Genomic DNA, 25,701 nt, shown 5'->3' with positions numbered 1-25,701 from the left:
TTTGAATGGCTGTGAAGCTGCTGAGGTTGGCCCTTAAGCTGCCTAAAGGAAATGCCAGGTGAGGAAAATGATGCTTTTAAACATAAGAAGCTGGAGAGGAGCTGCGGCTATTGAAATGCCTCACCAGGCTCTTGGCAATCTTGTGGAAGGCTGGTGTGTGGGGTGAGCATGATGGCTCAGGTGGGGGGCCCGGGGTCCCCCGGGGTTGGTGGCCACATGGTGAAACATTCAGAGGGGGAGCCGCACAGGGTGTGTCCCTGGGGACAGCTGTGTGCCGGTGACACAGACTGTGACAGTGGTGTCCTCACAGCCCCTGCTCCTGTGTCCTGCCAGCACTCCCTGTCCCATGCCCTCAGCGAGAGCTCTTGGAGGGCTTCACTGTGTGTGGTTTGCTCTGCTAAAAGGCTGTAGGTGACTGCTCCGAGGGGACCGGTGCCAGCTGTGGGGACCGTGCTGGCATACCCTGAAAGTTTGGGAGACACCGTGGAGCTGAGGGGTTGGGTTCCTTTTGGAAGCATTTGCCGCGGGAAAGGGTGGAAGTGGCCAAATGGTGCTGTTGCTGTTACAGGCTTTCAGAAACCTTGAAGGACTTTGTTGCAGGTGGCAGCCCAGAGCCTTTCCCTCTGTGCTGAGGTCCATCAGTCCCTGCTGCTTTGTTCCCTGGTGTCTGATTTATGAGGTAGGGCTTGGCTGGTGTCCCCCTGTGAGCCCTGTCCACACAGATGTGCTGTGTGCCAGCCTGCTGGGCTGGACTTGCTGGGGGTGATGTTTCCCAGCAATGCTGAAGCACCACTGCACTACTGACAGAGCAGCTGATGGATGTGAACATCACTCTTGCTTTTTATTTGCAATTAATGCTGGCTTTGTGCCTTGAACTTTTGTTTTTTTCAAAGCACACAGACCTGTTCTGAACCATTAACCTGACAGCCAGTGAGTAGTGGCATTTATTTTGTTGTTTTCAAAACAATATAAGTCCTTTTCTGGAAAACTAATGGATCAGGTTATTAAAATCCTGCAGGAGCACTGTGGTGAGGCACTGAAAAACCAAGGTCCCTCTCTTAATCCCAACTGAAGACAGGAGAGCTTTGCTGGCTTGTGTCAAGGCAAGAGTCTGACCTGCTGGTTTGGGTTTGCTCTGGGACAGGATGTAGCTGGGTTGATGTTTGAGAAATTCCCATTTTCTTCATGCACTGATTACCTGGGGGTGCCATATGGTCTGGTTGACAAATGGTGTGTTCCCTGTAAAATGGCAGATTTTCAGCACAAGCCCTGTCCTGTAAAATTTCCCATCTGATGATGCACAGGTCTTCTAGCTTGGTTGGGGTGAAAAGGAGCTGGGTACACAACATGTAAGAACTTACTCAAATTTCTAGTGTAAAATTTAAAAATTGTAAGCAATTCCCACTATCCTTGTCAAAACAATGGTGGTAGGACAAATTCAGAAGATCTCTCCTGAAGAGCGGCAGATGCTCCAATTTCACATGGTGTTACTCAGGACAAGATGAATCTTTGCAGCAAGTTTCTGCAGAGCAAAGACTTCCTGTGTAGCAAATGGCCCTGAGCTGTAATTTAATTGCAGTTCTGTTTTTTTTAATTGTCATTATTCCAGAAGCAGCTTGGACTCCTGTGCTGTTCTGCTGTTAAATGCATAAATAGGCAACAGTCTGGCAAGAACAAGCCTATGGTGGAAAAAAAAAAATGTCCTGGGGGCCTGAGTGTCTCTGGGACAAGGTTTAAACTCAGTTTTTTCATAAGTTCTCCCAAGCCCTTCCCTGAAGGAAGGGATGGGGCAGAGGAGCAGCAGGTAACATCCCTGTTCCCATTGAGAGCATTGCTGCCATTCCATAGCTTTGGGTTATAGGGAGAACTTGTGAAACATCTGGGTGGCACAACCCAAAAATGCACAAGATGCAGCATGGAGGTAGGAACAGATACAAAGCTGTAATATTTTAGTTCTGTTGTAAAGGCTGAATCACTTGAAGAGAGAAAGGGAGTTACAATATTTTGTCCTTGTTTGCAGGTTTAAATATAACCCCCTCTGCTGTTCTTGTTACTGCAGCATAAGTATTTAGCAAAGCATTAATCTTGCTTGTCAGTAATAACATGCAAATTAAACACCTGCTTGAGGAATCTGTAGTGCTTTGTTCCATTAGATGGTATTGACATGTCAGGTATTTGGACTTTAATTCAGAAAAATGATGCCATTTTCATTTATCTCCCCTAATGAAGAATGAAGGTGTGCACTGATACACAGCTGCCCACAGCAATGCAGCTAAAAGTGAAAAACAATACTTAATACAGCCACTAAATTACATGTGACATCTCATTTAAAGATCAACAGCCTAAAGGCATATGTCCAAGTGGCATTGATGAAATTTTTAAATGTTCCTTTGAATTTTCATTTAACCACCAATTTGGTAGTGAAGGTGCTGTGCTGGCTGGGAGATGTAATGTGTTGCTGCTTTAAATGTGAGCTGGAAGGAGAAGTAGGAGAAAGCAGCAATTCCTGAGGGACAAGGATATGGATTGGCCAAGACATTTCCCTCTGCTCACCTGGGGAAATAGGAGCTGTGGCCATGAGATGGGTGGAAGCAGTTCTTGTGCTGTGAGCTGTCAAAGCTCCAGTGTCCCCACCTGCACCATGACACTGGTGCCAGAGGCTGGGCACAGCACAGGGGTTCTTGCAGGGCTGTGTGTGACTGTGAATGTCCCCTGGTCTCGTGAGCTGCAGGCTGGACACTGCTGAGCCCCCACTCTTGTCACATCTGACCCCTTTTGCACATCTGACTCTTCAGCTTTCCATCATTTTCTGGAAAAGCTCAGATCTACATGGAAAAATGTGAATACAAGGGGGAATGGCTTTAAACGGAAGAAATTCTTCTCTGTGAGAGTGGTGAGACTGACACAGGCTGTCCAGAGAAGCTGCAAGTGCCTCATCCCTGGAAATATTCAAGGCCAGACTGGATGGGGCTTGGAGCAGCCTGGTCTAGTGAAAGGTGTCCCTGCCCATGGCAGGGGGTCAGAGCTGGATGATCTTTAAGGTCCCTCCAAGCCCAAATGACTCTATTATTTTGTAAAATGTTCCTTAGCAATTTAAACATGGAAATTAGGTCCTATTTTCCATCTTAGCAGGGAAGCCCTCTATGCATTTGAAACATGTTCCTTGTGTGTTATTTTTTCCCCCATCTAAATAATCCAAATTGGTTCACTCTTTTTTCCATGAGTTTTTCAGGCAGGTTTTGTTTTCCTCTGGACCTGTTGAGATCGGCTTTGCTGTGTCATGCCCAGATAGACACAGTAACTGAGCCGAGGTTCTTCCTGTGCAAAACAGGAGGAAGGTCCCTTTTGCAGGGTTATGTTCTGGCAATAGACAGTCCACATTTTCAGCAGAACTTTATCTGTGACTTTGCTGGTGTGGGCAATCTGTGCTGTCGAGAAGCAAACCTTGTTTGTGTGTGCACTTGGGGCTTTCTGGGATCTTCCACAGCAGGTTCCTAGAGGCAGGCCCTGGGGCAAAGCATCTTGTGACAGAAACAAAGACTTCCAGAGGGAAGGCACACAGTGCCATATTCCCCTGCCAATATTTGCCCATCTCTTTAAGTGACTGCTTGAATGGTGTCTCTATAATATTTTTTCATTGCTGTTTTTGGATGAAAACCTTCGACTTACTTTCAACTAATTTATTTTGAAGACTGCTCCAGAGATGAGCTCTGTTTTATTTTTGTCCAGATCTCCTGAATTTGTACCAGAGATTTTTTTTTTTGCTTGCTTGCTTGTTTCCCCCCAGAAGGTAGCTAGCAGCAGTGGGAACAAGCTCACGCTGAGGGTGCTTTTGTAGCCAGACACTGAACACACAAATGACCAGGCTGCAGATCTTCAAAAGCATCCAGCAGCATGAAAAAGCCATGCTGGAGGCAAACAGCAGGCACTGCCAGACCATTCCCTCCAAATCTTTGATTAGTCACATTTAATGGGATTTCTTCTCATGCTTTTGAGCTGTTCAGCAATGCTGGAGTTTGACCAGCATTCATGGTCACCTATTACTGGCTCCAGCCAACCTCCATACAGTCACTGAATGTTTGCTTGTGTCTCCTTGGTAGATGTCAGGCTCAGTCTAAGACACAGCTCTCAGGATTTCCTGGTACAGGGTCACTAAGATCCAGCTCTGGGAAAGATCACATACTTCTACATGTTCAGTCTTGATTTTTGATCAGGGGAAGAGTTGATGTCATTGCATCATTCCTAAAGCTCACCCTCCCTTTTGGCTGTTTTGGTTTTTTTTTGTTTTTTTTTTTTTTAATAGAACATAAAGTGATTTGACACAAGAGGCTGGGCTTTGTTGGGGCTTATTTTTGCATCTTGGGATGTGACAATATCTATAATAAACACAGGTTGGGATTGCTTGTGGAGAATCTACCCTTATCTACCCTTAGATCCTTTCCTTTTCCTCTGAAGACATTTAAACCTTGCCTTATTAAAAATAATAGAAATGCATTTCCCCTCCCATAAAATATTGAAAGCAGTTTGATGGGTTTTATTGTTTAATAAATAGTTTGCACTCCCAAGGCTCTTTCCAACAGAGAATATGAGTACTTCACAATCCTTTCCTGTGTCTGGCCATGTGAGTTGCCTCCAGCAAAGAGAGTTTTTAATTCACAAAGTACCTCCCGACCACGTGCAATTATCAGCCCCAGCTCAGTGTGCTCTCATCGCGGCTGGCATGAGCTGGCCCTGCTGTCGTTCCAGCCGTAGGGAAGTCAGACATTTCCATACCCACTGAACCTCTGGGTATTTCCTGATGGAGACAGCAGCCTGTTAGAAGCTGGACCTGCTCACAAACCAGGAACTGGGTGTTTCTAAGAGTGGCCTCATTTATTTACACCACTGAAGGATCTGTGTGTTTCATAGCTGTTCATTTACTTACCTCCCCCAGACCACAGGACATGAGGTTTTCCCATGTTTCCTCTTGTCCAGCTGGGAAATGAGGTCCAGAGAGAGGAGGGGGTTGCTCTAGGGAGCCCGAGGCAGAGCCAGGACAGCATGGAGGTGCGCTGGCACTGCGGCCTCATCCCTGCTCTGGCTTCTCGCTCACGTTTCCCTGAGCTGTGCATCCCTGTGACAAGTGACATTTAGCAAATCATGTCAAACTGAGGATTTGTTGATATGATTCTTCTGGCTTGATGGGAGGGTGTGGGGAGGAGGAAGCCTCGTGATTAACAAGAATAGCTAGTAAGAAAAACCTCTTGTCTTGAGCAGCAAATACTTGCAAGAGGGCTGTGCAGGGGAGCTGGGGCTCTGCTGAGCTTCCTCCACCTCTGTTTCTGCAGCTTCATGGCAGGTGTTGCTGTGGGTCCCAAATGATGATTTAGTAATGCAATATTTTGGTGGCATTACCTTCTTTCCCCAGCACAGTGCAGGTTATTTGGGAATGTTGAAGGCAGCCCCTGCCAGCCCAGCCTGAGGATGGACCTCTGTGGTGTCACCACTCAAGGAAACTTAGATTTTATAATAATATGCTTAAAAGTCACTATTACACCGTCAGTTTATGGGGCCCTTTGTGTGTATTTTCTGATTCACAGGACTCCTCTGGATGGCAAATCCAGGGCTCTCTTGGCCCACAGGCTATGGCATCCTTTAGCTGGGTGTTTATGGGTGATGGCTGCTGAAGAAGGGGGGGTAAGTGGTGATGTCAGCTCTCAGCTAAGGGAACTGGGTGTTTGAGACTGCTGTAATGAGAAGTGAGTGAAAATGGCAGCAGGGAATAGATTCTTAATTTAAATAATGAGCGCCCTTTGTTGCCTGACAGATGGTCATTTTCTGAGAAATGCAAAGTCTCTTTGGAGGGGTCAGATTGCTTGTATTTACATGGAATAATGAGGGAGAGGCACCGCTCCCAACACATGCTGTGTTTTTCACATTTTTCCAGGGGTATTCCCAGCTGTCTTTGAAAACAGCAGATTTGATCCTTTGCAAACCCTGTGTGAATCTGACCACACGTTATTATTGCACAGGGAAATCAAACCGTGATGGGAGTGTCTCTGATATTCAGGCAGCTATTATAATGCCCTTTAAGCATCTTTAGTTGCTAGAAAGGAAGCTTGATACTGATGCCAGAAAACATCTTGGGCTTGAATGTGCCTTTACTTGTGCAGGGCTGGCTGCAATCCAGTCTCCAGTTATCTGCATGCTGGTGGTGTCTTTGGGATTTAACTCATGGGAAGGCAGATGGATGGCAAAGAACTTGCTTGGGATAGGGCACCTTCCTACACACTTCCTCCCCTGCTGCACCCACTTTTAATGCAAGAACTAAAGATCAGGCACCTAATACTCTGTTTTAACTATTATTTATTCCATTAGTTGTGGTGATGGGCAGTAGGGGTTATAGAACAGGAAGGGTTTTGGGTATGCCAGGAACTCCTTGCTGTTTCATGGTATTTTACTGGGATGGTGGCAGCCCTGTTGGGCATCGTGTCTGCTCTGGCTGAGGTGTCTCAGTTGTCCGTCTGCTTCTCTGGAGTGTGCAGGTTCTTGCTGTCTCATCAAACAGAGAAGGGGAAGCAGCCTGTCCCAAGCCAGTGATGAGGAGACAAAGATCCTTGTTGCAATGGCTCATTCTCCCATGATGTACAAGAACTTTGTTGCTTCCTGGTCAGGGTCAGTATTTTGTGTACTCAAGCATTTTAAAGGGGTACCACACAAAGTAACCTTTCAAAGAGCAGTTTGACCATCCTTAGCCCCCACAGAGGAGCCATTAATAGCAATTGGTGACCCTGGCAGGGTTCTCTTACTGTTCATCAACCACCACTTAGGCTGAGGTTTTAGCCCAAGTAAGCCCTTACAGTCCCATTAAGCTTCTCCCTAAACAGCAAGGAAGATAAACACTAGTCTTGAACCCAAAATGTTCTTAATGGCACAGACTGTACTTGGGTGTTGGGTTTCTGCCTTTTCCTGTATGTGGGTCCCCATTCTGCCCTATTTCTTCCAATGCCAAAGAAGGATGAAGACTTTCTGTGGGTGAATGTGCAGTGATGACTGTGTCCCAGACAAAGGAGAATTCAGCTTGCAGATATACCAAAACAACCCTCTTCTGAACTCCCTGCAGCATTGCAGGGATAAGTTTTGCTATCACACTTGGAAAAAAAACCCTAACACCTTCCCAACCCCCTGATTCTGAAAGTCTAGAAAGGCACATACAAGTTTGAAAACACTAAAGGCGGTGACTTTAGTTCTGTTGCTCGGCAGCTGAGAGGTGCTCCCATAAAATTCAGCAGTTTTGTACATCCTCACCATGTGTTCTTTAATCTCTGGGTAGCAATGTGTTTGGAAGAAGCCAAGGCAATCAACACCCATTTTTCACAGTGAATCAACTACTGGTGTCAAATTCTGGTCTGTGTTTTGTGCCAGAAAAGGCTTGTTGTCACCTAAATTTGGAGTATGCCACGTCCGGCTGCAAAATCACTTGTTTCCTGCACATGGCCCTAAATTATATACACCTTGTCAAGTCTTGGAGACTGAAACCAAAAATGTATTGACAGGGCTTTTCCCCCTTTTGGTTAATTCCTCGCCAAAGGTGGTTGTCTGATATTTTCTATATACCCTGTGCTCAGAAATCAGATTTGGGCAGTGTGGTGTCCCTGTCAAGGTTGTTGGCTGATGCTCCTTGCCAAGAGCTCTGTGTATCTGGGAGGGAGTTCCCAAGGACCTCAAATTGCTGGAGAGTTTGCAGAACCCTGGCCTGATCTGCATGGTTTCCTGGCAGATTGTAGAGGCATTGGCTTTGCTCTGGCATGGATAAGCTGTTACAGCTTATAAAATATTTTCTTTTAAAAATGTGTTTTATTTAGTTGACCTGCAGAGAACCAAACAAGTGTGTTTCCCTGTGGGATCCACGTGGACAGGATTTAACAGTCCAGCAGTTGACAGTGTGTAGTATGACAGGGAGTGAAACCTTTAACAAAACCATAGCACAAGTAATTTCTAAATGTTAGTGTTCTAAATTTAGCTTCAAAGATGCTAAAAGAAGATGGATAGATGATACAACTGGTCAGTGATTTCACAGGCAGTGAAAAATGTGTGTTAATCCAAAAAAGATGTTCATGATCTTCTGCACCCCCTCACCCACACAGGTTTCATTTGTGCTCAGGGATGACAACTGTGTGTACATGGGGTGGTGATGTCCAGGGCTGATCCAGTGCTGTGCAATGGAGTGCTCCTAAAGAACCCGCCCAGCTCTGTTGTGCTGTGTGTGAATGCATGGTATTCACATGTATAAATGCCAAGGGCTTTCATTACACTTCCAAATATAAAGGAAGCCTTCATTTATCCATGCCTGGAGAATCAGAGAGAGAATCAGCATCAAAGAGAGCCTCCTACTGAAACCATTTGATGTTATAAAGGATAAAGAGTATCTGGCAGAGGCCTTAGAGGGGAGAAATCTGACAGGCACTCAAGTGCTACAAGCAGCCTTGTAGCCTCCAGTTTAAATGCTCCAAGAGTACGATCATAATGCACAGGGGCATTCAGAGCATAAATTGATGTTTTGTCTTTGCCTTCTTCTTTTTTTTTTTTTTTTTTATTGCACTAAGAATTTGCCCTGCAGCTCCTGGATTAATTAAATGCTGACAGTCTACTAGGATAGGGGTGGAAGAGCTCTCCTGCCCTTTGGATTTGTTGTGCAGAGTGGAGTACACAGTGCCCCTAGGAAACGAGCTTGTTCCATTAGGCAAAATCAATAAGGCAGAAATCTCTGTGAAATTCTTGTATTAAATTACAAATAGACTAACCCCCCTAAGCCAGGTGACAGTGATCATTACTTTTATGTTCTGGACAAATGCTTGTGGGAGCACTTTGGTCAAAAAGGCACGTGCACTTCTGCAAACATCAGCTTTGGGCTGCTTCCTGTGGTGGCTGATTCTTCATTCCTTGGGCTAGAAGAACAAAACTTTATATTGCCCATCACCTGTTTTCTGGGGTACTTAGTGTTTGTTCATGCAAACATTTACCATAGAGGATCATTTCATGACAATAAATTCATGCTCTCTCCCCAAGAACATTGTCATTAATGTCTAACTTTCCTTGGTTGCAGCACAGAAGTTTTCTTGTCATGCCAGTTTCATCTCAGATCCAAGCTTGGTGGGGCATGCAGAGCTCAAACAGCTCTTCAGCAAGTGCCACCAGTGCCCAGGCTCTGTCTGGGATGAAGCAGCAAACATGCCATGCATTTACTGTCCTCGAGCAGCCCAGAGGGACACATGGCCTGCCACAAACTTTTTTGTCACTAATCTTTTAATATAACAATACACATTTCTGCAAGCACCTCTTGGACTTCTCAGCTGGGGGAAAAATCAACAGGTTGTTTATTCCTGAAATGGTTGTTCAGTCTTTGATCAATCTGGTCTAGAGAAAGGTTTCACTGCTCATGGCAGGGGGTTGGAACAAGGTGGTCTTGAAGGTCTCTTCCAACCCAAACTATTCTGTAGTTCTGTCACAGGAACTCTTGTCTGCAAAAGGCAAAAGCTTGGGCACCAACAGGTGTTGATAGGCTCTGAGACTTGCCAGGCCTTTCACTTTCTCTCACAGATCCTGTCTCCAGCAGCTCAGGAGCTGCTAAAGCAGCAGATGCCACAAAATCTGGTCTTCTTAGGACATGCAGCAAGGAAATACAAGGAAATCATGATCCTTACTATTGTCATTTTCACAGGAGATCAGTCTTCTTCTGCTCCTATCCTGAAAAAATTCATTTTACCGACTTGGATGCACTTTGGTTTTCTTACACCTGGTGGGTGGGGCAGGGAACAGAGGAGTTCAGCTGTAGCACCTGGGGCACATATTGGGCATTAGAGGTGTGGGCAGGGACTGGGTTTCTTTGGTTGGATGGGAGAGTCTCATCTCGAGAAACTCTTAGGAGCAGCTGGAAAAATTTAGTCAGAAGGGTTTTCCCTGACTGACAGCCCAAGGAAAGGGTTAGGTCACTTCTCCTGGTCCTTCCCAGAGTTATTTGTCACCAGTGCTGAAGGTCCTGTGCTGTGTCAGGGTGCTGTGTTCCAGACTACTTGTTTTTTGGAGGTTTCCAGAATAAAAGTACTCCTTGCATTTCCTGGAATAAATGGCTTTTGGGAAACATATTTTGTTATGAGGGTCAGAGAGTAACACCCTTCCCAGCATCCATAGCAACCTGCCTTAAGAATCTCTGCTTGGAAATCTTGTAATCTTGCTTGGATGCTTTTTGAACAATTTCCAGGAATGTTCTCTTCTTTCCCATTCACAACTACTAAATATATGCTCTGATTGGACTGCAGACCCTAGTCTATTTTTATACTTATTTCCAGCGTATTTTAATTTTTCTACGCTGGGTAGAACAAGTTGGTCTGTTCTTAAACCCAAGACCTTGCTGCCCCCTCTCCTGCCACTGCCTGATTTTGGCATCACTTACAAGGAGTTTATTATTCTGGGGTACTTCTGTGTGGACAAGGACTGTGCCAGCTTCTGACTGACTGGAGACAGACTTAAAACCAGAAACAAAAATATGGGCAGGAAAAAAAGGAAATCAGTTGTCCCTACACAAATGAGTAAAAAAGAGCACAGAAGTATTTTATCCAGTTTGTAAATGGTTAACTGAGTTTTGGGGCAGAAAACACTGTAATAGAGCAGTGAATTCCTACTTGTGCAGCATTTCTCATTCCTCTGTCTGAAGTGGCCAAAGGTCTTCATGTGTAAGGCAGAAAACAAGTGGCTGCTTCCTTTCTTGTCCTCCCGTGTGCCCATATTTAGCAGGGCTGTACTTATTCGATTAGGTGCAAGGAATATGGGCTCATTGTTTACACTGCATGAACAAGGATGGCAAGAAAATAGATTTTAATCAGTGCTACTCTTGCCTTTGGTTGCTGCCTTGGCCTCTGGATTGTTTATTTCTGCATCTGGTGAAGATTTAAAGGTAGGGAGCATGATTTGAGAAAATATTCTGAGGCATGTGGGTAGTGAAGGACTATTCAATTTGAGCTGTGTCTTGATTAAGCTTATATATCTCCTTGTGACCTTGACATGGAAATTCCCCCTTTAAATAATGTTTATAAGTCTCCAGGGTCAAATCCAGGCTTTTGTGATGCAAAACATGACTAATGAAATGACTGTGTCCTGAGCTGACAACATCTTGCTGGGCCGTAAAAGGCTGAGCCTAAAGCAGTGCCGGGATGTCCCAGCTCTGCTGGGAACCCACCTCCAGCCTTTGGGAAGGGGTTTAAATTCAGAAATAATGATGTTTTTAAGTGTGTGTTGAAGCATTGTGAAGCCTCAGTCCCACAGGGACAGCCATGGTTCTGTCCCATTACTCCTCACTAACACCCACCACAGCAGCTGGCTTGGCTCTGCTTAGTTATTTTTCCTCCAGACAAGGACTGTGACCTTTCATAGTGACAGAGGGAAACTCTCCCAGCAATACTGGTGCTTTAGAAATGAGGGAAAAGGATCCAAGCCCTGAGTCTGTTACTACAGAAACAAAATCCTTAATCCACTAGGGCTGGACGGTGCAGCAGGAATGCTGACTGGAGTTTCCAGGAGAAAGGCAGGTGAAGGGGTTAAAGACAAAGCTGGTACTTGTTCCTCCATGGCATTATCTGTATGATTGCTTTTCATATCTTGTTTATTGTGGTTAGCAGAGCAGCTATAATATAGAGTGCTAGATGCAATAAATCTTGTCATTGCAAACAGCACACTTTTCATCAGAGCTCGAGGAATTGCAAGGTAAGCATTCAAAGGCAATCTATAAATTTAATTATATAGAAAGCCTAACTCCTGTGTAGATCTTAAAATAAATTATAACTCTGAAGACTGGATTATGTTCACTTTTATTTGTATTATGTGTATTATCCTGTTTTAGTTGTTCTGAGGACACAAGGAATGGTGTTGCCAGCACAGCCAGCATCTTCTGTGGTTTTGTATCAGCACTGAACAGCCAAGGATGCTGGTAATTTAAGGGATAAGAGTTTTTCAGCCTTTCTGACAGCTGTGTCTATAAATTCACACTCCTGAGTTTTAAAATCTTCTCAGTGCTAATTGTAGCATCAAGAAATCCCATGGGGTAAAGGAAATCATCTCTGATTTTATTTACTGAACGAGGCCTGTGACCACAAAGCAAAACACTGTGCATCAAAGTGACAGGTCCAAATTGCTCTAATCTCCACACTCCTCTTGGCTCTGGGCTGGTCACAGCCTGTCCCCACCCAAGGGACACTCTGCATGTCACCCTGCCAGGGGCAGGAGTGAGGAGGTGACTTACTCTACCAGCAAAAAACACCCACCCGAGTCCTGGGTGTTTGGAATTATAGCAGTTTCAGCAACTTTCATTTTTTCCTGACTCGTAGAACCCCCAGCCTGGTGGTGCTGACATGTGGGCCTGGGTAGGTTGGTTGGGCTGTGCTGTGGCATCCCAATGTAAGACTTTCCTCCCCCAACAGAAACTTTGTGAAGGCTGCAGGAGTGCAAGGGCTGATGTGGGATGGTTTTGCTGAGACTGGTGTTCTTGGGAGATGCCAGTTCAGTGAACTTAACAAGCTTCTGGGGGCTGAGCTGCTCTGCTTTGGGCAAGGTTCAGTGATGGTTTCCCCAGCTGAGGCCTGAGGGGGGCTGCTCTCCCTAGGAGCAGCAGAAATAGGACTGTTAGAAATGGAGAGGTGGATTTGTCATTGCCAGTCAGCCACGAGACCAAGCTGGGTGAGATCAGCTCTGTGGCAAGCAGCAGGACTTGATCCCTGGCTGGCAGAACCTGCTGTGGCTTTCCCAGCTCAGGAGCAGGGCTGGGGAGCTCCTGGGTGGTAGGGAAATGTGATGTGTCACTGAAGTGTTTCACCTGGACAGCCAGTGGTGCTTTTGGAGCACTCCTACAGACCATGAGTCAGGAGGGGGTTGCCCAACATGCCCTCAGGCTGCACGTTGCTCAGACAGGTTTGTCCAGGAAGGAGCAGCAAAAAATTCCTGCTGGAAAGAGGCAGAGCAGGCAGTGGATGTGCTCCAAATTCTCCACACCTTTCTCAACAGCAGCCCTGAGCGGGACTGGAAGGTGTTTGTGCCCATTTCACTGACTCACTGGTCACCCTGAACTTACGGTCTGCAGATGAAAACTGTAAAATTGCTGCCAGTTTATTTCATTATCTTGGGCTGTGAAGTGTGACTCAGGAGCTGCTTCACAAGGGATTTTGCTATTGGTGACACAAGGAGGCTCAGGAATGGTGCCAGGCAGGAGTGGAGGGGTCCCCACAGTACCAAAAACCAAAACAGAACTAGGTTTTGGTTCTAGTCCTGTTTTTCACTTATGGCACTACCCGAAGTCCCCTGGCTCGGCAAACTGCTGAGTTTGTCCAGTGCTTCTGTTCATTATCCTTTGTTGGACACAAGGATTTCCTCTTTCAGAGTGAGGGCTGAAAGAGAAATAATTGGTAACTGTAAAGGACTCTGTTAAATTATAAGAGCAGTGTAAATATGGCACAAAAACTAAAAAGCACATTTTCTTCCATCTCACTTTGCTGAAGTGAACCACATCTGACTAGAAAATGTCTAAAATCAATAACAGCTAAGCCTCAACAACAAAATACATGTATTTAATTAGGGGCGATGGGATAGGCAGAGCATGGCTCAGTCCCCTCCATGGCAGGAGCAGGGGGGGTCACTGCAAGGGACCACCTCGGTGGGAACTTCTGCAGTCCAGCTCTCTGCTTCCCTTGCTGTGCTTTAACTTCAGGGATTAGTTTTTTCAGCCATATTAGTATACATTTGAGGAGCAGCACCATCCCAAAAAGAAGCTCTTTTGTTTATACACACAGCAGGAGCAGAGATGTGTAATTTGTTTGTGAGGCCTGGGGAAGTCCTGTCCCATGTTGTTTTTAATGAGATGTTCTTAAAGCTGGGTTTTGTGCTGATGACAAACCTGTGATCAGAACTGGTGACAGCACCTGTGCACACAAAGACTTGCGCTTATTAATTCAACACAGGCATGTGATCATGAAGAAAAGTCCCAAAACTCTCACAGGACCTGTCTGTAACCACCTCATAAACTTCTGCAGCTCCTTTTACCTCTCCTGCTCTGGTGGGAAAAGCAAAGCATCTGCTGTGACCTTCCACCTGTCCTGGTTTTTGGCAGAGCAGGAAAATCCCTCCCCTGCAGCTCTGATACAGGTCTGGGTGTTTTCTCCCGTGCAGGATGGATAGCAGTCAGGAGCTGGGGGTTGAGCCCTGTTGCTTGCTTGCACAAACCTGCATTCTTCAAGTCTCCAGAGGAAATCTCAGCCCTCATTCATCCACACATAGATGGGGTGCTGCTGATTTACCCTAATCTCAGTTATCTTTCCAGGGGCTTCTCCAGGGCCTTAGTTTGGGATTAGACCCTGGACTGGCAGTGTCCCCGCTCCCCCTCTGAGCAGGCGTAGGGCTGGTGACAAATGGGCACAATCGTGGCACGTGTCTTGTTTCAGCATGCAGAGCTGGTTTGTAAATGGAGTGTTTTGCTAATGCAAGAGGAAATGGATGGATATTAATTGCTCTCTGGCAGTTTGTCATTTTTCCTGTTGGTTATTGATGAAATAGCAGTGGCCTGAGGGAAAACAGCAGGAGAGACACAAATGTTAGGGACAACCTGAAGTCAGAGGAAAAACCCAATGTTGGCTGGAAGCAGAAGTAGGCTGCATTTTAAACTGAACTCTTTCCAGCAGATTTACCAATATCCAAATATTTCATCAACTCTTGGCCTCACAATGCTGCTGCCTCATACCACTGCTGGAAGAAAAACTTCTTCTGAAGGTAGAAACATCCTTTCAATATTCAAAATGAGCCATTTTGACTACTCCTTCAATCACTTTGCATTCCTTTTATTATGAAAGCCACAAATTCTGGGGGGAGAAACCCCCAAAACCTAAATCCCATCCAGCCCCAGATTGAGAGCAGAGCAATATAACTTTAGTTTAGAAAGAGAGGAATGTTGTGTTGGATTCCTGAAATCCTGAAGTTTTGCAACTTCTCTTTTTTGTCTTTCAGCACATCTGCTTTCTTTTGGGGGATTGCAAATGAACTAAAATAATAATAATCATGCAATTATTTTCTCTGCTGCAGATGAATTCCTGTGTTGCAGTGGAAATGGTGGGTCCAGCAGACCGTGGAGTGGACAGAGCTTAGATGAAAAATGCTGGTGCTTTGGTGTGTGCTGAATCCAACCAAATATCATTGTGATCATCTTGGGCCAGCTCTAGGGAGGGAAATCTTAGTTACCCAGGTTAGGTTTTCATTTGTTAGCTCCTCCAATTTAGCATAATAACCCTGAAGAGGCAATGCTCCTTTGCCAGCAGTGGCACTTTGTGCTACTCCTGGTTCAGAGGGGAGCAATGAGCAGGTACAAATACTCAATGAGATTTATTAATTTCCTATAAACAGCAGAAGAAACCAAATTATTTTGCCCTTTACAGATAGAGTTACAGCTTCTTTAAAGATACAGAGCAACAACATCCCTTGGTTGGAGGAAAGTCTAGGGGAGAACAGAGTGGACTTGAATTGCTTTTGCTGTGAATGCATGGAAAGCCTGAACCAGAAAGGGAATATTAATGCTTTGCTCTGTTTGCTCGTTGCACTGCTCAGTGATGCTGCCTAGCTCTCAGCATGCTATTTCATTTATACACGCATTTCTAATAATCCTCATTCTGTGCTTTAGTCTCTTCTCTTTTTTTCTTTTTTCCCCACAGTCCCCACATTCCTGGCAGTTGGAATAGGCTGGGCTGTCCAAGAGCTGGTAGACAAAACAACACCATCTTCTCATCACCTTTAAACACTGGAAAGATAGAGGCTTGGAGAAAAGGCTTTGCTGTTCTGCATTAAGTAGCATTCCCAAAAATGAGATTCTATCCTTCTCCCTGAGAGCAAGGCTGGGAAAAACCCTAAACAGACACAGAGAAAACAGTCATTGAAATGCTTTTTTTTTTTTTCTTTCTCCTTTTCACTGCTTCCCTACCCCCCACCTCTAATGTAAACTGTTATTTGGCTGACACATGGTGCCTGCCACCTACGTCCTCCATGCCATTAACATCCTTTGCACCCACTGGGCCCCTTATCCCAGGAGGGATGGCTGCTTTGTGTGGCCCAGATATAACTGGGCAGGGGGACATTCAGATTCCCCAAAACCCAGACTAGGAGGGACGAATGGGTGGCATGGGGCTGGTTTTGCACGACCTCAAACTGAAAGTATTCATTGCAGCCAGGATTTTGTGCAGGTGCTGAGACATGGGGGGGTTGTAGGTGATAAGGAAATGCTGGAAAACCTGGAGGAATTTTTTTTTTTTAACTATATGCTTGTGTATGGAAACTGTTTTTCAGACTCTTGGAAAGAGTGGCTGGGCATGTGTGGTGTGATGCCATTAAAGAAAGCCAAGCTCAGCTGGGGTGGTGGCAGGGGCTTCTCAGACAGGGACAGACAAATACCAAAGTGGCCACACAAGTGACATCCTCTCCTTTTGGGGTGTCCTGAGGCAACCCCAGCTCACCTTTCATACCCCAAAGCAGCTGGAGTTTAGGATCTGCCCTGATGTTTCTGCAAACACTCCAGAAAAGCAGTCCAGAGGGATCTCTCCCAACCCCTGGGGTGGGACCAGGAGTCCTGTGGATGTCACTGTCACAGGTGAGAGGCACAGCACAGCCTCAGGAAGGGACCCTGTGTGCAGCCTCTGAGCTGCTGGCATGTTCCTGACTTCAAAGGCAGGAACTGAGAGCTTTCCAGAGCCTCAGCTTTGTTGTTCATCTTCTCCAATGCTCATAAATTATCAACAAACAACCTCAGCTATCAAGTCAGTGAGGAGGACTGGGTAATTATGTTTGTGGTTCAAAATGAGGGTTGTCAATTTTAATTAGGGAAATCTGAGGGCACAGGGAATTTTTAATGTTACTACCTGAACTCTCGAGTGCTGCACAGAAAATAATTGTAAATGAAAAATTAATCAGGGCTTGGTAGGGAGTGCAAGAGGTGCTCCTTTTCCTCCTATTTTATAATTTTGTTTACTTTGAATCAAATTTGGGTCTAGGGTTACAACTGCCATGAAGTTTAATTTTAATTACAATAAGGAAAATGTATAGACATGTGCCAAAGGGTGATTTCAAGGGGAATCAGGTTTTTAGAGCCCAACAATAACTAATATTTGAATATATTTCTCAGGTATGAGTTTCAGAACAAATCCACTACCTGAAGGGAGCTGCTCTCTGGGGTTCTGGTATCAGCAAGACAATTCTGAGCTGGTTCTTATGGCCCTGGCCCTCCCTGCAGGTTTCCCTTGCCCTGGTTCTCTGCCCTGGTACAGGCAGGATTTGGGCTCAGCAGCGTGCCTGGAGGAATCTCAGGACTAAACATCAGCGAGTGTCGCTCCCTGATCCTCCTAAAATCTGGGGAGTTTCATCCTTTAATGTCACCAGCAGCCAGAGGGGCTGTGTCTGTGTGACTGCAGTATCTGAAGAGCAGGCAAATGTCAGCTGATGGTGGGGAGTGTGTGCTAAGTTTTAATCAGCAGGCCAGAATCTTCTCCTAATTTATTTTCCTTCATTTAGACAGGATTTTCTGTACTGCACATGATGCTGTGAATATTTATGATGAGAATTGTTTTTCTCTTACTGTGATTAACTAATTTGGTACTTCCCAAGGAGGAGCACAGTGAAGGTTAAACTGATCAAGACCAATCCTTACCTGGTGTTATCCTCTGAGCATCAGCAGAATGGTTAGGTGTGATTTTGGAACTAAGGGTTGTTTTTCTCAGCCAGATGGCTCTGCCTTGCTTCAGCTATGCTTGGTACCAGCAGAGCTGTGTCCTAAATAGTCTCAAGACAGCAGAAAGAAGAGTTAGTGGGCTTAGATCAGCCCAAAGGGTTTCAAGGTGCCTGCCACATAGGTGGCTAAGGTCAAAAATTAAGGGAGAAAAGGAGGGGTGCTTGTGTTCCCAAACCCTCTGGGGCACTTGCACCTCCCTTGGATGCTCACTCCTTGATTCTGAAAAGCTGGGAAGTGTCTGTGGTCTGGGAGAAGAACTCAGAATATTTTTTTTTTTTTTTTTTTTTTGCCAGTCAGGGTGACCCAAACATCACTGGTGTATCATCCCAAATCATGCTCTGGAGTCAGCTGCCTTGCTGCCTTTCATTAATTTTGACTTCTCTTGCTGCAATTGCTGATTTGCAACCAGGCTTGAGGGATATTTCTATCAAGGAAGGCTGCAGCCAGGTGAGGTTGTTCTCATGGCACTGTACCTACAGTCAGCTCTTTAACTGTTTGATACTTCAGCATTTGGAGGGAAAATATGCACAAGAGAAATACATTCCTGGGAGCCTCCACATTTGGGGTGGTTTCTGCAAATTGCAGCTGATGATGTTTCAGACTTTGCTGTGGTTTGGGGCTGGGAGGTCAAAGTCTGGCAACAAAACAATTTGGCCTAAAGATTTTGGCACATGATTAAGACACTTACTTGGTTCCTATTTATTATCCTTGCTCCATACAACTCTGTATCTGAAGATCTGACCTATTTATGGGTTTCTTATGTCATGAAGAGACAAGCTGGGGGATGCTGTCCTGTAAATTGTTTGGTGCCCTCAATTATATCTCTCCAGGAGCCTTCTTTGTTCAGCTGCTTCCCAGGCGAGTGCCTGGCATTGTCTGGAGGGCAAAAAGTGCCATCGTTCATCTGCACCACGGTGGAGAGCTTGTAAAGTGTCTGGCTGCAAATGGGATAGAGGGTGGTAATTAAAATGTGCTCTCAGAACACAGAAAGAGGTTGCAGACAAGTATTTATCGTCTCCCAGGCCTTCAACGGGCTGGTAAAACATCAGAGCACATTTAAAACAACAGCTTAATTAAATGGTACTATAGTCTTAATCTTGCCTGGGAAAATAATTTGCTTATTTCCTCTAAACTGTGCTTTTAGAGAAAGGGAAGGACAAGAACATGCACAGTCAAAAACTTGCTTGTCAAAAACACCTAAAAATGCAGTCAGGGGATTCAGCATTTGGCTGGGCTTTAGGAGAATGGGACTGGTTCTGCTGATGGCAGCTTCTCTAAGTGCCCCCTGCTCTCTGGGTCTCCTTCACTCTGTCCGTGCAGGGACAAGGCTGGTTTGCAAAGAGCAGAGCTGACACTGCCCTCAGTCCCACCTGGGCAGCACTGCCTGTGCCTCAAGGCTGTGGGATGGGTTGGTCTAAAACAGGCATTATGGGGAATAAATGGCAAATGAGTGAGGCTAAACCTACAGTAAGACAGGGAGAGGGGACACGGTGCTTCAGTGACAGGCTGGTGCCACCCTGGCCTCTCCCCAGAGCCCTGCCAGGTACAATCCAAACTGTGATAAACCAATGGGCAATCACTGCTCTCCTCAGCCCTCCAGACACAGGTGACAGAGGGAAAACACAGCTTTATCAGCTGGATTTTTAAAATGCTAATGAGCTCAAATTGAGCCTGGCTTTTCTCTCTGTGTCCAGAAATGCTTCTTTTTCTCTGAGTGCTGCTCACTAGGTTGCTCTGCAGAACATCACCTTGAGCAGGGAGCTCTGTACAAACAAGTGAAGAGTCTGATCCCAGCTCCTGCAGTCTGATGTGGTTTATTTTTGGAGTTTCACACAAGTGTGGCAGTGGGCTCTGGAGCAGAGCCTGTGATGTGCAAGGAACGTGTGCTGGCCACAAGTGATGCCCAGACAGGAGCACCCCAGCAAGAGCCATGTCTCTGTGCCTGGGTGCAGTGCTTTGAGGGGTTTTGGTGCTTGTTACAAAGCTAATCCCAAAGATGACTGTAAAGAACCACAAGCGCCTTCTTCCCTGTCTGTTTGCATTTGTGGGATCTGACCTACTTCTTATTTGTAACACAAAAGCCTCCCTTGTTTTCTGGCTTGCAGTGAGCTTCTGCAGGAGTGCTCAGTGCCTAAGTCCCAGCAGCTCCAGCAGAGTCCCACTGTCTTGCAGTGCAACGAGCTTCACCTCAGAAAAACCCCTAAGGGAAGGAAGGTGGTTTTATGGGAAGCTGAGTTAAGTGCACAGGTGCTAGGACATGTCCCCAGCCTGGCATCTCTGTCCTGCCTCTCCTTGGACCCGAGCTCAGAGCCAGCCCTCCCACAGTCAGGGCTGTCAGGGTGGGGGGGTTGCTGCCTTTCTGCTCCCAAAACTCAAAAGTGCAAACCCTCAGCAATAAATCCTGCAAAATCGTACTTTGTGTGGCCACAGCCCCTCCCTGTTTCTGCAGGGACAGAGATGGCTAAACCCCCTTAGGGTGGGGGAGCTCTTCAGTCCCTGTGCAGCATCACTTGGCAAGACAGCATTGCCAGGAGGAAGGGCAGGAGTGGCTCCTGTGGCCGTGCCTCAGTGCAGGGCAGCAGCACATGCTGTTTCTGCTTTGCAGCACCAGCATGCCATGGCTCTGTGTGTCCCTGTGTCCCCATGGGGACATCAGCCTTTTTTGTGAGCACATACATTTTGTCTTCCCTGCTGGCCATCCACCAGCCCTCCCAGGCTGCCCTCTCCCTGGGGCAGAAGCAGCTGATATGAGCCAGGGAAGAGGCACACAGGATGCACTGTGGATTTTAGAACTAAGCCTGAGCAGCAAGGAAACATTAATATATGCTCTTTCCCCTTGTAAATATTTCTTCAAAAGACACTACAGATATCTGGGATGCTCCTACACAACAGCAAGTCATAAATGATGGCTTTCTTCAAGGAAAGTAGACTGGAAGTTCAGTTAAATACATCAAATTACCTGTCAAAATAATCTTCCAGGAGTTGATGAGCCCAAAGATTAAATGGCATGTTATTTCTTCCCTCTGCTTTTTTTATCTTAGCAAAAGGGATTTGCAGTATATTTCAGAATCCATATTTTAAATGAATTGCAAATAGTTTCTAGTAGACTTGGCCTATATGAAAAGATTATTACCCAAAACAACCCCTCTGTCAGGGGGAATGTAGGTTAAAGAAAAATAGGAATATAAATAAATGTAAAGCCTTACAGTGAATTCTGCAAGGGGGCATGTTTATTTTCTCATGAATCCCCAAACCTGGCTTCCTATGCAATTAAAGGCTCTAGCTCTTCATTGCAAAACATACCAGCATTTTTGTGTGTGTGTGTGTGTGATCAGTAAATATTTGGGCTGAAACTGTTTAAACATAAGCTTTCAATAATCTTTGTTTTGCTTTTTTCCCCTGTTTGCTGGCTGAGTCTTGGTGTGACTCTCCATAGACTAAAAATACATTATTTTATTGGAAGAGCTTAGGCACCTTTTTCATTTTTAGCTATTACCAGGAAAGTCCTAATCCTCCTTTGACTGATGTTCAGCGTCACGTAGTCAAACAGGGATGTGCAGTTGTTATTCTGAACCACAGTCTTCAGGTACCTGAGCCCACTGCTGACATCATTCATCTACCTCGTATTAAATTGCACCGCCCTAACAAAACCTCCTGCCACAGGCTGAGAGCAAAAATGGTACCAAATAGATGCAAAAAGGTGATAAAAGGCAGCAGTGGCACGGGTACGAGGAGGCACAGGGCACAGAGAGAGATTGGTAGCAGTCAGTCCTGATTTTCAAGGTAACAGCCTGTCTCTGAGGCACTGCTCCCACATTGTTCCTGTGTGAACACTGACAGGGAAGGATGGCATGTGCCCAACCCATGGCTTCAGCCTCAGCTGTGATGCTCATCCCTGTGTTTATGTGGAGCTCTGAATTTCATCTCCCCTTCCAGGATGTTTTATAGGCAGCAGCTAGTGATTTCTTTAATTTATTGAAAGACCTGTAGGGTAAGTAAGCAGGGAGAGGAAAAGAAATCCAAAGCTGCTGGGGGATTTCCCCATTTACTGTGCTCCTGGATGTTCATGTCCAAGTTTAAAAGTAACCTTAATTACAGGCATCTAGAAAGGGCCATAATCATCTGTCACTCGTGGTGACAGGATGACATCTCCTGTTTGGATGTTTCAGCATTACCATTCCCAAGCTCAAGAGCCCAGGCTGTGATGGTAACTATTTCTGACAAGCTCAGCAGATGAGTCGGACATTTTGGATGTGAGTGTGTGCAGGGGAGGTGGTGTGGCAGCACAGGTATGTGTTAGGGCTTTCCACAGACAAAAAGCAAACAGGTATTTTCATTATGAGCAACTTTTCATTTGGATAAAGGGGGAAATAAATACAGAAAAAAGCATGCACTGCTGGGGTCCCTTGTGTGCTCTCCATACAGCTTCTATTGCAGATTCACCACCACATCCAGAGTCCCATTAAGCCAGATGCTGTACCACCCAATGACATTAAACTCTTGCCAACACACAAAGTCTGATACGTTGTTAAAATTTGGAAGCTCAGTTGTGCATTTTATTCTTGCTCAATTTCCACATTTCTCTGGGAGCACATATGAAAACAAAGGCTGTCCTTTCCATGGACCAGGGTCACAGGCTGCCCACTGGCTCAGTGACCTGGCTAGAAGGGACCTCTGTGGAGCTTAACTTCATCCTTTGCTTCTGGAAATCTGATGGATTTTCTTGCTTGCAGTATGAGTTCCAGGAGAAATGCTTGTTTGTAAAAATAAACAAACACGAGTAGCTATTAGGAGTCGGTCTGTTTATTCCGTCCATCTATGGTGTTATGATTGCAGCTGTCATCAAAATCTTGCTTGTGAGTGCCTAAATTGAGTAAATTGGACTGGAGAGCAGCAGGGGCAGGAATACCAGACCCAAATAATGGGTTCAGCATGCTGAGCCTCCCCAGTTCAGGACTGGTGGGCACCCATGTGCAGCTGAACAGATGGCCAGAATCACATCTCTGCAGAGCAGGCCCTCAGAATGGCAGGTCTTTTTTTGTCTGGGTGGGTATTTTCCCTCCTGTCAGATATCAATCTCTTGGAGAGCTGGCATCTCACATTCCTTCCTGGCTTTGGCTTCTCTGTGTGTCTGCATAAAGTGGGTCTGCTGGCTCCTGCTCACTTCAGAGGAGTGTAGGAATTGGGAGACCCTGCCTGCATTGCTGCCTGCCCCACAAAATGTCCCTGTGTGCCCAAAATGCCACCTGTGTGCTGCTGTGGCTGATCCCTGCAGTGCACTGCAGATAGTTCTCAAGCCTGGGGTTGGTCACGTAGCTCAAGTGTGTGAGGGGTGCAGCATCTTCATCACTCTTGATTAATAATGTGTCAAGAGAGACAAGAGTCACTTACCTGTGAAATTCACTAATGATGTGTTGTATTAATAACAGCACAAATGAAGAATAAAGAACAAAACAAAAAAAAAATATCCCTGTCCAAATCCAAGTTAAATAATGGAAGGAGTGTCTCCTGTGATCATCTCACTGTAGATTAGATCAGTAACAACCTCTGGATAAAGTCATGAGGGTGGCTCTGAGCCCAGAGCTCTGCAGCACTGGCAGTATTCTCAGCCCTTATCGTGGTTTACTACAGAAATGTTTTCCCTGTGCATCACGAGGTTCCCTGGCTGGGTAATACACAGCCATTGTTGAAATAAATATTTCGCTAATTTTTTCTTGTTGGAGGAGAGATCAAGCAGTAATTCTTCACTGCCACCTGGAAAGAATATGCAAAGCCAATTCTTCAAAAGGTCAGACACTGAATATAGATTGAAAAGTAAATCAGTGCTCATTCTCCCTTTGGGTGGATGCTTGACATCACAAAGTTTGGTGTGCAAAGTATTTTTTTTATACTTATGGAATGAAATTTTTAACCTGAACTGTTGAGAAAGCTTGCAAGAACCTCTGCTGGGTCTCGACATGGCATTTCTAACTAACATGATGAATGCCTTTGTTTGCTGTGTTTATTTTCCTCCCTCAAGTGAACCAGTCTCGTAGTGTTTATTGTGTAGTTCATTATTTATACCGCAGCATTCAGCTGCCCTCATCGGATCAGCTCCCTCCGTGCAAACGCACAGTGGGAAAGTCCCTCCTCTAAAGAGCTTTAGCCATCGGTGCTAATTAGAAGACAAAGGTGCCTGCTGCTCTCCCGGACTTTGTTCTCGCTCACAATAACAGGCAGTTTGTTTTCCCTGATGTCCCAGGAGACAATGGGATTGTGCCTCCCACGGGTCCCTTGGCAGGAGTCACCGCCCCAAGGGTGCAGGTTCAGCCGTGGAGGATTTACCCATCCTGTGAACAGATGAGCATTTGCAACACACTCCTCGCCTGTAGGATGCTGACGTTCTGGCATGTCTTTGGGGGTTTTTTAACATGAAATAAAAATCCCAGCCGTGGGAGGTTATTATTCAGGTGCCTTTCTGTTAGGCAACCAGAGAAACCTGGCTTTTCCTGACAGGAATGTGGCAGAAGGTGAGGCCATGATAACACCCTCCAAACACTCTGCTTCATTTCAAGGACTCAAAAGGATTTGAGCTGCAACTTCTTCTATCTTTCTTTATCTTCAACATTTCCAGTCTCTGTTTGGGAAGATATGAAGGAATGGTTTCCCACGTTTCTGATTATTACACAAGGGGAGTGGAACATACAATGAGAGTTAAAATGATTTATAATGTAGAATGCTCCAAAAGATACACAACACAGAGAATGAGAGAACTGCTGGAACACAATCTTCTGGCAGTGCATGAAAGCCCAGTAATGATCTTGGAAATGTATTGATTCAGGGATTAGCATGAAAGGCATCCAGCAAGGGTGCTTTGTTCTGTTTTGGGTGGCATCACTGGAGACCTTGAGGAAGGTCAGCAGATCACACTGACTCTCAGTCATTCCAGCTGGAAGTTGGGCAAGAAGCAAAGACTTCATGGAGGACCAGATGCTGTATGCACACTCACTGTTCCAGGATAAATAAAATAAGAAAATGCTTTTCATTTGTTTGAGCAGCTGTTGTTCTCCAGTGAATCTTCCTCTCCATCATTTTCAAATGCAAATTGGCTAACTGTATATATTTCAAATGACAAAGATGAGAAAAAAATTTAAACACATAATTCTATTACCATTGAAATGGCATCAACCACATTTTGATACTGTAGTCAGAAGGGTTACAAGTGTAGTGACACAGAGAAGGCCAGTTGTGTTAGCCAGGCACGTCTCCTGACTGCATTACACAAGGATTTTGAGAGAGGACAGAAAAGTAACACCATGAAATAAGACCTGGAGGATCTGAAATGGTTTTCATTTTAAAGTACAGCTGCTGTGTCATTTGCATCCCCATCTCCCTCCCAGCTATTTCTGCAGTGGTGGCCACTAGATGTGGCCAGAAATGCAGACTTGGCAGCACAGATTGGGTGCAGAGTCCTCTGTATCTTAGAAGAAGATACAGCCATGCCAAGCTAGAAGCAGAAAGCTGATCTGCTGCAGTGTAACTGTCCTCTGAGCCCTGCACAGCCTCGTGGGATGGGATGGGTGATCCAGTCCTGTGGGCAGTCCTGGACAGGACACTCCTGCCTGGCAGCAGCCCTGGTCAGGACACTCCTGCCTGGCAGCAGCCCTGGACAGGACACTCCTGCCTGGCAGCAGCCCTGGACAGGACACTCCTGCCTGGCAGCAGCCCTGGTCAGGACACTCCTGCCTGGCAGCAGCCCTGGACAGGACACTCCTGCCTGGCAGCAGCCCTGGTCAGGACGCTCCTGCCTGGCAGCAGCCCTGCCCTCACCCCTGAGCTGCTCCGAGCTCAGGCTCCTGCACCTCGAGCACGAGGAGCTGCACATCCAGCACTGCTCACCTGGGGACAGCCCCGTGGGGACACCTCTGCAACTGGAGCAG

At 45.8% G+C, this 25,701-nt stretch overlaps 1 long non-coding RNA gene across 1 annotated transcript; it reads left to right on the top strand.

Moving 5' to 3' along the window:
- On the top strand, positions 1 to 24,815 carry LOC137483059 (uncharacterized). Its single transcript, XR_011004332.1, has 2 exons — positions 1 to 58; positions 23,506 to 24,815. It is a non-coding gene; the product is annotated as an uncharacterized lncRNA (long non-coding RNA).
- Positions 24,816 to 25,701: the final 886 nt, after the last annotated feature.

This window comes from Anomalospiza imberbis, chromosome 15 (genome assembly GCF_031753505.1).
Source record: "Anomalospiza imberbis isolate Cuckoo-Finch-1a 21T00152 chromosome 15, ASM3175350v1, whole genome shotgun sequence".
Classification (NCBI taxonomy): domain Eukaryota; kingdom Metazoa; phylum Chordata; class Aves; order Passeriformes; family Viduidae; genus Anomalospiza; species Anomalospiza imberbis.
The sequence above is the reverse complement of the archived record's forward strand: the minus strand, read 5'-3'. Positions and strand labels throughout refer to the sequence as shown.